At 35.6% G+C, this 12,271-nt stretch overlaps 1 protein-coding gene across 1 annotated transcript in view; it reads left to right on the top strand.

Moving 5' to 3' along the window:
* LOC128534024 (proton myo-inositol cotransporter-like) overlaps positions 1 to 12,271 on the top strand; it is a 49,532-nt gene that overhangs the window by 11,141 nt on the left and 26,120 nt on the right. The window lies entirely within an intron of this gene.

Here is a 12,271-nt window from a genome sequence, read left to right as displayed (position 1 = left end):
CCTTGCATGTTTTTACTCCTTGAACGGTTCCAGATTTGTTATGTTATTATTATTATTATTACTATTATTATTATTGTTGTTGTTGTTGTTATAGAAAGGTTAGCAAAGACATTTGCTGGTTGCATAAGTATTCTTTGCACATCTAGATCCTGTTATTTTCGCCAATTTTTCTCAGAATTTAGCTTAACCTTGTCATATATCCAGTAGCTGTAAAGCTTTCTGAGTATGTTTGGGGTTCTGTTGAAAGAAGAACCACAACACCAATGACAATTTCCTTCATAAGAAGAACAGTTTTTCATTTAGGATTATTTTCTTGTCTCTATCCATTTTGCCCCTTTACCCTGACCAGTTTTTCCAATACCTGCTGATGACTAGCAGACCCACATAAGGCTACTACCTATGTTCAGGATGGTGTTCTCATGTCGGATTTCATCCATATTTAGCACTCTGTCATTGGTCAAACCAGTGGTCATTGGTCAAACTAGAGGTTCTTTTAATCCTCCTCTCCATAAAGCCCAGGTAAAGGAGGCCAAGGTTCTTCTTTGATCATTTTTCCCTGAAATGGGAAAATATCTGAAAGAACTGGTTTTCTTTCTTTTTTTTCTTTTTTTTATTACCCCTGCAGTTTTTAAAGTGGTGTAGATTTTATATATTCATATACCTTCTGATGGCAACTGGTTTCCTCAGAACTGATTTAGGTTTTTCCCAGCAGTAAGAGTATGAATCTATGTATGACTAATTATGTATGAATTTTTGTACAGATTACAGTATTCTTAATGTCAAACTAATAAAATAAAGTTTGTGAAAATAAATGCATGACAAAAAATCTATTTAAGAACTAAAATAGGCTATTTGATTCACAGTATTTAAACCTTAACATGCCACCTATTTGAGTAGTGAAGCATAATTTTTTTTTCTGTACAATAGACAAAAATCAAAAAATTGCTTTCCAGTTTGGTCCAAAACCATTATTCTTAGCTCACAACAGTCATGACAGCTGTCGGATTAAGTCGTTTGTGTGCGACTTTGTTTTTAAAAGTAGCTCCCTGAAAATGGAAGATTGTCCGGGGTAGTAAGAGCTAAAGGTCTTTCACTCAGACCATGTAATTGAGGGGACTGCTATAAGCCAGAGGCTTTAGGGCCATCATACGCACACACGCACACACACGCACACACACACACACATATACACACAAGCAGAGTGTTGCAGCCCTCACCTTTCAGACGTGTAATGTCACTGGTCATTGCCTTTAAACAAGAGAGTGGAGAAGAAAAGACCACTCCACTAAACATTGCCTAGACATATCAATCCTCTTCTATCAACCCTTTTCTATCTTTCAAAGGTTTGTTTTTTTACACCAATTTAGATTTTCTTACTTTATGTTATTTTATTTTTGACAATTTTATATTGATGTTAAAAAATAAAACCTGGATAAGCTTCATATAATAAACAGTTTAGGGCCATGGGTTACTAGTTACTGTAGGAGGTTAGGGAGCTCAAACCCAACACAGCCAGCCAGCCATTAGTGATAGATAATAATATAGATGGTATATTTAAAGAAAATAATTTGTCTGTATTGCAATGTAATACAATATATGGATGGCAAATGAAGACTTACTATCTGTCTTTTTTAAACATGTTTACCCAGGTACATTTGCTATAGTGGGGTTCTTACTGTACACAGGGAAGCATGGTGGCACAGCAGGAAGCATTGCTGCCTCACAGTTCCTAGTCCTGATTCGATCCAAAATTAATGTTACTGTTACTGTCACACTTTGTCCCCATGTCTACATGTGTGTGTGCGTGCGTGTGTGTATGTGTGTCTCCTTAAAAAAAAAAAAAAAACACTCCAAAATGCACAAATCCAATATGTTAGTATCTAGGTGTAATAAATGTAGCATAGACATTTCTGTTAAGAAACAGTCATGCATTGTATTGTATCAGAAATAACATTCATAAATTTACATCGGTGCTCTGAAGCAAAAGGCACTTTGCATTCAAATATATCGAGCAGCAAACTGCTTAAAGTCTGAACAGATCAGATCAGAGTTTGGTATCATTGAGAGACAATGTAGAGTCAACACTCCAGGGTAGAAGCTGTTGCTGTTTCTGATTTTAATTGCTCTAAATTGTTTCCTAGAAGGAAGGACTCAAAGAATGTTTTCTCTTGGGTGAAGAGGGTCAGCATAGATTTTGCATTCTCAATCCCGGGTGAGTGTACAGTATACTGTAGGTATTTGAAGGCGGGCAGGTTATAGCTAATAGTTTTTCTGCTAGATATTTTCACATTATATGATGCGGTATGAAACATCTTTGAACCTAATTTTGAAGGACACAGTATTACGGCTTTAAATGCTTAAATTATTATTTTAAACGAGAAACATGTTACAGTGCATACGTTAAAAACACATTACAACGGCATGTTGTAATTCTAAATTGTGTGTTACAAGCAGCATGCAAGCAATCCAGGTCAAACTGTTAAAGAAATAAGTACAGAGATAGATGTGGGAGTAGAGGGAAATAATAGCTGTTAGTGCTTTTCTTAGCCTGTTTGATCTCAGTGTTTATTACATAATAAAGATGAAACATTTGTAATTGTTTATTTGCTCAGTGCTTTAAAAGTCCTCAAATTGAGTTGGTATAAAAAAAAAGTGAGCAACCTTCTATTACAGCACCATCCTACTTCTGGTTGATATACTTTAAAAGTGATTTTGTGGGGTCATAAACCCCATTCATTTAAGCAGTGATTCATTTCATTCACATTTTGATGTATTTGTGGTTTAATGATGGTGTCCATGTTTATATGATTATAAACACAGTATCTAATTCAGGCTGCTATATTTACGTGCCTGCTAAAAGCCATGCGGCTTCTTTGAAGCTTGCACAATGAAGCATGAACATTGAGGAAAGAAGACGTTATTAATGGATTTGCTTCAATTTTTATGAATTTAAGTTTAAAAATTTTATTAAATCCCTTCAAAGTTTATGGTCTCAACTGACTGTGCCATTAGATTCTGTATAAAGGAATATTTTATTTTTACTGTGTGTGTGTGTGTGTGTGTGTGTGTGTGTGTGTGTGTGTGTGTGTGTGTTTCTCCTGCAATTATAAATACAAATTTCACCGATTTGCAGTCTAGCTTGCTACGTAGTAATTGCCCTTAAGGTGTTACAGAATTTTAACACCCTAAACACTTCAGTGTTTTTGTTCAACACTATTAATTGTCTTTCATAAGAATTACAAGTTGTACTCAGAACACACTGTAATTGAATAGTTTGATGCAAGAGGCATTATAGTCTAGTTCATTTCAGTTAAGCCAATTTTAAAAAATGGGTTTCTGTGATCTCACTCTGTGCCAAACATTAGTTTATGGCACCAACCATAGATGCGTAAAAAAACAAATAAACAGTTTCCAGCTAGTCTTTAAATAAGTTTTTTTCTTCTTTTTTTGTTGTGTGTGTGTGTGTGTGTGTGAGTGTTTTTGACATCTATACGTATTTATAATCTACAATTCTTCAGTTGTCCTGTTTAGCTGATTATATGAAAGGAGATTAGTCAAACATGATAAAGCCTGTTCGCTTCCCTTATATGAACTCTCATTAGTGGAGAATTAAAAAGTGATGCAGAAGATCATTCACCATGCAGATGAAAGCTTAATGCAGGCAAATAGGAGTCTTTTCAGGCAGAGCGATTTAGGTGGAGCCAATTAACATCCATTCTGTGCCTGCCATTAAACTTTGATGGACACAGCTGGCTCATATTTCAGAAATGTTACCAATGATTTGTGGACATTAGGCTTGGAATTCTCAGATTCAGCTCTCTAGCCTAGAGAAGGATGCCAGATCCACTGCTCCATTTGAAATCTAATCAAAATCCACCCAGAGTCTCTGCTTTGTAGTAATCACATGCAGTGGCAAATGAGAAAAACCCAAATGAGCAATAGTGGGGATTAAAGCTAGAGCAAACTGCTCTCTGCCTGGGTGCATCTAGACAAGACAGCTAATTCATGCATATTCATGCACACACATCTTAAATGATTGCAGTGTTATGGCAGATATACTCTTGGGTGTGTGAGTGTGTATATGTGTGTGTGTGTGTGTATATATATATATATATATATATATATAGTATATTCCAGTCACTAGAGGAAATACATTTGATAACATATTCGATAAAGTTGTCCCGAATTGTCTCTGAACTATTACTGGTAGTTAACATGAGTGTATGTAAGCTTTCACCAAGACAGATTCATGACTCACCTCACCTCACTTTTCTCAGCTAACAGGAGCCACAATGGTAATTAGCTTTTAACACAAGGCCGAATACCAAATATCTCTCTAATTCTTTTTCTCTTTAACCCTTTTCCAATTTGCTGCCAGCATGATTCACTACAAAAACACATTTAATGCATGGGTTTCTTTAGGTATTCTTTGTTTGTTTTAGTTTTTTGTTATCAAAATCAAACATATTATTAATAATAAATTGCCTCAATCCTTGGTGGATTTACATTGCTACAATTGCAAGTTAATTTGTAACTAAACTGTTTGATGTGTAGTTATAGTATTTGGCCAAATCAAACAAATTACCACTGTTATAACCAAAAAAGAATTGACAAAGTTGTACTTTTTATAAATCTCAAAGAACTGTGCACCAAATATTATTAGTCAAGTTTGTAATAATATTTGTTGCTTCCAAAAATATGGATTTAGTTTGTTTTTGCAGTCAAAACATTCAGATATAATTGAAATTGGGAAATGTTGGATGTAGACACTTGTCATTCATCTCACAACAACAGCAGATCTTTGATTGCATACCATAAGCTTGCCTAAGGCAAGATAAAATAAAAATGTTTTTGATTGACTGGACTGTATACCATAATGTCATGTATAAAAAATACTGTATATTTATGATTTAAATCTAAATTTAAAATGTGGTATAAATATTTGATTCTGTGTTTCTGTCTACTTAGTATTCACTGCCATGTGTGTTGATTGTTGATGTGTGTTGAGTATTTATGCAATATTTTACACTTGTCTCACTTACCATCCAGATATAACATTTTGTTCCTGTGTACTACAACAGAGGAATGACAATAAAACATACTGAACTTAGCTAAAAGATTTAAAAAGAAAATATACCAATTTTAATATACCAGATCCTCCTAAGATATCAAGTGCATAAAAAAACCTGTAAGATGAAACAAAAACTGCATTCTTGTACTGAAGTTTCCTGTCACGCCTGTAGTGTAAGGGGTGCTCAAGTAACCCAGGACTTGGGATAAAATGTTTCATAAAAGAAGGTGCAAAACTAATTGACATTTCAAGAAGACTTGAAGCACATTAGATTGATGAGATAAAACACCAGTAAAACATTTGAATGGTGGTACGTCTATGAATGATAATCCTGGCCGAGGTAGCGGAGAGCCCACTGTAGTCGTTTCCATTAACATTTAGCAGGAACACCTTATCTTAAAAAAATCAAAGGATATGTTGTTGCCAACTTGCTGGAATTACAATACATAACATCATTTAAATAGCATGGGAAAATGATAGGTCAGACCTCACTACTATACAAATGATTTTCAATACAGTAATTGTATGATTACTATTTAGGCATACTACCTAGTGTATCGTATGCTATCTGGGAATGCAGTCATGCATTCTTGACCATGTATTGACTTTCGCCTGGTAACCTTGAGTGGCAAGTAATTGCATTTTTTTTTTTCCTCTATGAAAGGGCCCTAAGCCCCTATATCCATCTGCTTAAAAAGAAGCATTTTGTCCAGACCAACCTGCTCTGGTAAAGAAGTTTTATGATACTGCACTGCACCTTGGTGTTTAAAAATGTAAATTAGGAAGAAATATAATCTACTACAATTATAATCTACTACAATTGTTTTGCAATTTAGTTGTGTAATTTCTTTCTGTATACTGTTTGTCATTTTGCTTCAGCTTAAGATGAAGGATTCAGAAGAAAATCACCATAACCAGCAGGTTAAGGTTAGGCTTAACAATAATTTTAATAATAGTCATTGACACAAAGCAGAGTTATAGAAACCCAGATGTAGGTTTAGATCCTGAATGAGAAAAGCCAAAGGTGACAGTGGCAATAAGAATATCTTTAATGACAATACACAGTAATCTCTAATTTATATAGCTATATGTTATATGCTAATTTAAAGTACTAATCTAATCATCTAGTCTCATTTTTTTATGTTTTGGTTTATAATCGCTTATTAAATGACATAAACAATGGGAAAATGCAGAGCAAAAGGACTAGGTAACTTTAAATCAAATATGATGTTCAAGTCTCTGTCCATTTGTCAGTGCAGCTTGAAGTCTTCTTTTAACACATTGTGTAACACTGGACATATTTGCGTGGTAATCCAGTTTTTATGTTCTATATTGCACCTGATGCTTTTCTGAGAATTCAAATGCAGAGCCACACCATGTGTCTTTCACCATTTACAAATGAAGTTTCTTCAAAAAGCAAGACAGAAACAGGAGCAGATGGCTGCATCTTCAGTCTTGATATTCACTGATTAGATTATAATAGGTAGAGACAGCGCTATGTGCATAAGAGAAAGAAGATGACACAGAGTGTGTATCTATGCCTGTGTCTTCAAAAATGAAATTATTTCATATTCTCATGCTAAATAATAAAGGGACAAAAGACTAAGAGCTCTGCTTTCACCCTGCAGGTTTGTAATAAGGAATGAACACTATAGTAGAGCAGCACAATCCAGGCTGCAGCGCTTTTAGATGAATCTTCCAAAGTTCCAGCGAATAAAGGAGGAAGCTGGCATATAAAAGCCCTGGCTTGCCCCAGAGCTAGCTGAATGACTGAGATGTGTTTAGGAGGAAACCATGCATATTTGTATATTATGTCTGTTATGGGGCTGTACAACAATGCAAATAACAAGTGGATATATCGGTAATAGGTTCATTAAGACCTTATGAGGTCAGTATGTGTTGAAGGAGCAATTAGTATTTTTAAATGTCCTTTGTTTCCTTAAAGGTGGATTTTAACTGACATGAAAACATTAATAAGTCTCCTCTTTATGCCAATGCCCTCACCTCCTCTATTGAAGCTGCTTTTGCTTGTAAGTAGCCTTTGAAAGAATTTTTTTTTTTAAACTAGTGGCAGGGTTTATTAAACAGACGGCTATAATGAATATAGCAGAAGAATGGCATGACAATATTACATGTAATATTTTTCCAATGCATCTTTCCAATGCACATTTATAATTCTGACGTGTATAAAAGTTTTTTTTTAATAAAAGCTGCGTTAAATGATGATATGTTCTTATACATGCATATTTCAAAATATAAAGGTTTGTAATATCATTATTATTACTTTAAACAATATTCTCTTATATTTTCTTCATACAGAATTAAAACAAATTTGCCTTTTCAGAAAAGGATGTGATGCTTTATTAACATTTGGCCAAATAAATGAACAGATTTAGTAATGTCACTCTCTTAATTTCTTAATTATACAGGGTTTATCTCAGATGGATAACAATGTACTATATATATTTATATACTCATGTAAGAATAATATGCTGTATTTAGTTTGCATAATAATAATGACAACTACTTTATTTTATAGTATTATTTTTCTAGGGTCCACAAGAACAATAGTTTGCTAATTTCTACTGGTTTCCTAACCTACAACTGATTACGAAAGCATGGTCTTTATGTATTTCCTTCTTTTGTTTATGCTCCCTCTAACCATTAGTAACATACTGTAATGTGCCCTTTCTGCACCTTAATCCTTTCTCTCTATTCTTCTGGTGGCTTCCCGATGCCTTCATCCTTTCTCATCCTTTCTTCTGACGGCCTTTAGTTGGTTTACAGTGTTGCTCCTTAAGCTCATTTTCTTCTTTTGGATGTTTGAAGTGTGACTGTGCAGGGGCAAAGAGTGGCAAAGAGAAATATGCTTTTTCTTTTTCTTTTGTCTTTGTTAACAGCCTACTATCTCTGCTCCTCAGTGTTTCTGCTTGAATGCAGGACTCCCTTCGTAACTGATGGAAAGGTTATAAAACTAGTTGACATGTTAAAAAGCTCATTATGTAAATGTACATTTTCACATATTTCTTTCCATTTTATAGGCTACAACAGGTAAAATGAGATACAGGGACTCTCATGTGAGATGTTCCAATTTTTTATTTAGAGTTCTTGCTATATACTGTCATTAAGTATATTGCATGACAACAAGTTAAATATAGGCATTATTCACAACTGGCATTTTCTGCCGGTCAGTGAGGAGCTATACAGTACTACCAGACAAAATACAGAAGAGAGTTAAAAAAAAAAAAAAAGTGAACGAAAAATACATAGCCACATACTGTACCTCTCCTGGGTCCATCTGTCTGGTCAGTCCTCTCTTTAGGATCCTAGCAACGAGCAGCCCTTGCTGTCCTTTACATAGCTGTCCGGCTGCTCTGGCTCTAGCAGATCTGTGGAGACCAAAAAGCACAAAGACAAGCAGTACCAGTGTGAGCCAGCCAGACTCAATAATGTATAACTAGCAGGAGTGACAGCAGGAGTTTTATCTCCATAAAAAAAATTGTCTAATTAATGGCACAATATATAATTTTATTTTATCCCTATATTCTATCTAATGCTCTGTATAAATAAGGGTGCAGGCATCTTGCAGTCAGTTTGATAGACAACCTAAACACAATGTGATGATTATAACTATGTTGCCCTTAGGGGACCTGTGTATTTAGAATCCACAAAATCATTATCTTTGCAGGCTTTAATTACCGGCATTGGCACTAGTGTAATCAATGGTACAGCAGGTTTTTGACTGTTTTGATATACTGTACTTGCAAAATGTTTTTACAGCTTTTCACAGAATTTCATGTGCTTATTATGGATTCCTTAGGAGTTCTTTCACCTGCAGTATGGATGTGTACTGTACATGGTGCCCTAGAATGGAAGTGCATTTTATCCAGAGTGCCCTTGTTAACGCCCAGTGTTCCAAAGACAAGTTCTGCACCCCCTGCAGGACTTAGCAGAATGATTCTTTCTCTTGCCTATTGTACATAATTGAAATTGGCTGGAACACAATAAATGAAAAATCTTTTAGCAGGTTTTAAAACCTCTGTGTAAAAGGTTTCGTAGTTAAATAAAACTGGTTCCAGTTAATCGTGCAGTTTAATAAGAAAGGGATATTACATTACTGCGAAGAAGGTAACTTTTCACTAGTAGCACTTTCTAGCAGAGTTACAAATCCACAGTGTTTAAAAACTCTACCTTTAACCAAGACCACTTTAGCATTTTTAATATGGTTATCAGCAAAAGCACTGAAAAGAAATACTATGGCAACTAACAAACTACACAGGGAAGTGACTGAACACTAACTAATGTAGACTAGGTAGACTGTGACCTCACTTATGGTCTATACCACTTTAACCTGTGCAGTACACAGAGTCACGGGGGGCCTGGAGCCTATCCCAGGACACTTTGGGCATGAGGCCCCAGTCCATCACGCACACACACACACACACACACACACACTTCAGGCCATTTGGGAATGCCACTTAGCCTAACCTGAATGTCTTTTGACTGTGGGAAAAAACAGGAGGATCCGGGAGAAACCCTCCAAGCACGGCGAGAACATGCAAACTTCATGCACACAGACCCAAGGCAGAAATTAAACATGAACCATGGAGGTACAAGGTGACAGTGCTACACATTAAGCCACCGTGCCACCACACAAATTGTTGCATTAATGTTAAAATAGTTACAAGTTCTTAAAGTGGTGATCACAGGAGGTTATGTGTAAAATATAAAAGATGAAAAGAAATCATAGCACTTTTCTTGACTTGTAATGCACATGAGAAAAAGTAAAAAAAAAAAAAAGATGCATTTGGTTGGATGCACCCCTCCTGGATTGAAAGATGTTGTATTAATGAGGAAATTAACAGGTACAGTAGGTGGGAATTAGCACAGACAAAATTAGCCAGAAAATCAAGGGAAAAGGTGGGGGGCAGTCCAATAGTAACTTATGTCTTCTTGTAGGGAGCATGCTCCTCTGGTCTGCTCTAATTAGATTAAGATAAGGAACTATGCACATGTTCAAGCAGCTGTTAGGAAGTGGAGATTGTCCGTCTGAGAGAATGAAGTTAGCGCTTCGTTATAAGACTCTTTTCACTGGTGGCCTGGTTCACAGCACTCCATGAATCTGTGTTTCGGACAGAAATTGAGTTAAGGTCTGTAGCACTTGTCTCAAGGGACCAGGCAGTGATCAGTGACATATGAGCAGCTTTCTCTGACAACATCACACTGGACTGATGAAAGATCATAGATAAAAAAAAAAAATCTGCCTTCTTGCTATCCCTGCCTCATTTTTTTGGATTGGGGATGTAAGGTTGGATGGATGGTCAATAGATGATAGCAATAAGGGAACAAAATTGAATTATGGAAGGACTGAAAGACTGAATTATTCAAACATGGATAAGAATACAGCATGAATTTGAAAAAGCTATACATAATGCATCCACATTCCACAACCTACAAATTTCCCCAAAATCAAAAGTCAAAGTTTTTACAGTAGGATGCAACAGAATTTCAGTTAACAAAAAACATATTTAAGCAACAATAACGCAATAGCAAATAAGTTTTGATGCCCAAATTATTTTTCTTTAATTTTCTACACTACTACATTCTTAGGTCATGTCAAAGTTAAAATCATTGCCAAGGTTGTTATGGCTTAATGAAGTTTGGAAGATGTTTGCGGAAACATTTGCATTGTTTTTAACTTTGACATGACCTAATGACTAAATAGTGGTGTAAATGTGGCACTATCCCTATATTGATTCCTTTGTCGATTAAGTGCTTCCCATGACCGTCAGACATAGATTTAGTGCAAATTGAGAACTTGTTTGTGTTTTGTTACAGCAGTCAACAAAAGGCTGGAGTCTAGGTTTGTGCATTCAACTACATTTACATTTAGTCATTTGGCAGACGCTCTTATCCAGAGCGACTTACATTTTTATCTCATTACACATCTGAGCAGTTGAGGGTTAAGGCCCTTGCTCAAGGACCCAACAGTGGCAACTTGGTGGTTGTGGGGTTTGAACCTGGATCTTCCGAACTGTAGTCCAATGCCTTAACCACTGAGCTACCCCTGACCCAACTAGCTAGCAACTGAACGTCAAACTGGTGTCTTAGACCAGGTTATAGCAGCAGATGGCATCTTTACAAGTCATTCCTTTTGTTCAGTTGCTTCCATATTGCAAACCTCAAAATTGAAACCTAGAATTGAATTTAAAGCTTATATCATAATTATCAGTCTGTGTTTTGAAATGTCTAAGTCTAAATATAAGTATTTTTATTGCGTCTATGTTGAACCTGGGACCTTTTTGGGAGTTTTGTTGATAATACCTTGCATGTGCACATTTCTATGCATTGAATGGGAGTTTTGTTTATGCTTGAGGATGTGTGTATATGTCTGCACTCTCCTGACAATGCATATGCAAGAACTTCTATTCGTGAACAGAGGTAGAAGGTAGTACATATATCATGTATCTATACATTACATGAATGGTTTTATTAATAGATAATTTTGCTTTTATTCTTCTGCATCCTGCAAAAAATGTTTGTACTTTTTACTCCACTACATTCCTGCAAGGTGTTGCGTTACATAATCAGGGTGGTGGATAGTATTTGAGGCATAGTATTTAGACCTCTGTACTTTATTTAAGCAAGTTTAAAGGTTTGTACTTTTGCTCAAGTAGAACTGTAACTGGAGGACTTCTACTGTGAGTAATATTTTACCTAGGGTAACTTTGCTTTTACTCAAGTAACAGATTTTTGTACTTCGCCCACCTCTGTTGGTTAAATAGAGTGCAGCTATATCTCACTCTATCATATCAGCATACAGTAACTGGCAGAGAAATCACTGATTTCAGTACTTACAAAATGTGCCAAATCATTTTTATTTTGCATGTTATATGTCGTCTGAGAAAAGCAGTTCTGTAAGCAGGCTTCTGTGCTTTTTAAAAGGAAGTTGTTTACCGTATATGCCAATTTAAGGGCATTTTATCATGCAGATGAGCATGACTGTACATAAAAACATCCGTTTTGGAATCTATACATCTACTGTGTAACCAAAGACATATTTTGTCCTGTATGTACAAGTAGTAAATATCAATGTTCTTGTGCATACAGGTGGGTATCACACACAAATGTATTTTTTGTTTTATGCTCGCTTTGATAAATGAGACCCCTGGTCTTTGCTCCTTGACTCAGTAAATGGTT

Source organism: Clarias gariepinus, chromosome 12 (genome assembly GCF_024256425.1).
Source record: "Clarias gariepinus isolate MV-2021 ecotype Netherlands chromosome 12, CGAR_prim_01v2, whole genome shotgun sequence".
Lineage (NCBI taxonomy): Eukaryota > Metazoa > Chordata > Actinopteri > Siluriformes > Clariidae > Clarias > Clarias gariepinus.
The sequence above is the reverse complement of the archived record's forward strand: the minus strand, read 5'-3'. Positions and strand labels throughout refer to the sequence as shown.